The following is a 2,198-nucleotide window of genomic DNA, read 5'->3' on the forward strand; positions in this document are numbered from 1 at the left end:
CTTCTTATTGTGGTGGCTTCTCTTGTTGCAGAGCATGGGCTCTAGGGTGCACGGGCTTCAGTAGTTGTGGCACGCGGGCTCAGTAGTTGTGGCTCACAGGCTCTAGAGCGCAGGCTCAGTAGTTGTAGAGCATGGGCTTAGTTGCTGTGCGGCATGTGGGATCTTCCTGGACCAGGGCTTGAACCTGTGTTGCCTGCATTGGCAGGCAGATTCTTAACCACTGTGCCACCAGGGAAGCCCGCATGATCCTTTTAATGTGCTGTTTAATTCAGTTTTCTCTCAATGCTGTATGTGGGCTTTCTCTAGTTGCGGAGAGTGGGGGCTACTCTTCATTGCAGTACTTCTTATTGTGGTGGCTTCTCTTGTTGCAGAGCATGGGCTCTAGGGTGCACGGGCTTCAGTAGTTGTGGCACGCGGGCTCAGTAGTTGTGGCTCACAGGCTCTAGAGCGCAGGCTCAGTAGTTGTAGAGCATGGGCTTAGTTGCTGTGCGGCATGTGGGATCTTCCTGGACCAGGGCTTGAACCTGTGTTGCCTGCATTGGCAGGCAGATTCTTAACCACTGTGCCACCAGGGAAGCCCGCATGATCCTTTTAATGTGCTGTTTAATTCAGTTTTCTCTCATTTTGTTGAGGGTTTTTGCATTTATGTTCATCAGAGATATTGGCCTATAATTTTCTTTTTTTATACTGTCTTTATCTGGCTTTGGTATGAGGGTAATGCTGACCTTATAAAATGAGTTTGGAAGTGTTCCCTCCTCTTCAATTGTTTGGAAAGTTGAGAAATATTGGCATTAGTTCTTTAATTAATTAATTAAATTCTATTTATTTTTAGCAGGGGAGGGGGAAGTAGAGGAGGTAAAAAGAAAACGTTTGGTTTCTGCATCAAAGCACTTTCCCTAAGAGTGGTGATTCATTCATTGCATATCATCATGGGTGCACATAGTTATCCTGGCTTTCATGACAGTTTGAATTCAAGGTAATGTATGGAATATGTATTTTTCTGAAATCCAATGTATTCATGTAGACATATACAGGGTATCCCTTGTGTTCTCATTCTCATATGAAAGATAATGGCACTTTGGCTTCAAGAACAAATAAAAAATATCATAACTACAGCTTGTGTTTGATTTGGGTCTGGGCTAATTACTTAAGGAACAATTTAGTAATAAAGGTCTCAGATATTTAAATTCCCTATGAAGCTGCCATTAATTAAGGGGCTGCTGATTCTGAGAACTTGCAACCAACAGGGAATGAGGGAAGAATTACATGTCTGGATGCCAAGTTCAGAGCCAAATATCAATAATCTCCTTCACACTTTTGCAATATCTACAAATAAAGTAGAGAGAAAGGATAAAAATAATATATAAATAATGATAAATAAAAGGTACATATAGAACTGGGAAAATCATTTTTCATTACATTTGCCACGTATTCCAGTTCAATAAGATGTTTGTAAGGAAAAAAAGCAACTTAAGACAGAAAACTAGTTACACCGTTGCAGTTCAGAACTGCTTGAAAACAGAAGAATGAATACCAGTCAACTTCCCTGATTTAAACCTAATTGTTTTAAGACATATTTTGTAACCTGAACATCTATGTTATGCCTTGAAAATTCAAAGCAAAAAGTAAACCATATGGAAAGCCAGAAACTTCAATACATCTGGACAGACGTTTGCTTGTAGTTTTTGGTATCCAAATTTTTTTCCCCACACAGTGCAGACGCCCTTTTTGTAGGCACAGCACTGGCAATAATGAGAACCCAGTTGGTGCACAGAACTTTTACAAATTCTGTAAGTGGAGGACCTATTCTTTCCATGTGGATCAAGTCTTGCTTTTTTTTTTAGGTCAAAGCTTTATTTTTGTCCAGCTCTCTTCCACCACTTCCTGTGATATTCCTTGCACCATCTTTCCATGTATCTAGAGTGATAACAGTACCAAGTTTCTTTTTACATTTTTCACACACCATCCTTCCATGACAGAAGGAGTGGTAGCTAGTTCTTTAAATGTTTGGTAGAATTCACCCATGAAGGCTTCTGGTCTTGGGCTTTTCTTTGTTGGTAGGTCTTTGGTTACTGCATCAATTACCTTACTTGCAATTGGGCTGTTCAGATTTTCTATTTCTTTATGATTCAGTCTTGATAGGTTGCATGTTTCTAGGATTTTATCCACTTCTTATAGGTTATATACAATTTGTTGGC

The 2,198-nt window shown here is 40.0% G+C and overlaps 1 pseudogene; it reads right to left on the minus strand.

The window, feature by feature from the left end:
- Positions 1 to 1,554: 1,554 nt before the first annotated feature.
- On the minus strand, positions 1,555 to 1,966 carry LOC112409338 (cysteine-rich PDZ-binding protein pseudogene; annotated as a pseudogene).
- Between the last annotated feature and the right edge of the window lie 232 nt (positions 1,967 to 2,198).

The sequence above is a fragment of the Neophocaena asiaeorientalis genome, unplaced genomic scaffold (assembly GCF_003031525.2).
Source record: "Neophocaena asiaeorientalis asiaeorientalis breed wild unplaced genomic scaffold, Neophocaena_asiaeorientalis_V1.1 scaffold254, whole genome shotgun sequence".
Taxonomy (NCBI): Eukaryota; Metazoa; Chordata; class Mammalia; order Artiodactyla; family Phocoenidae; genus Neophocaena; species Neophocaena asiaeorientalis.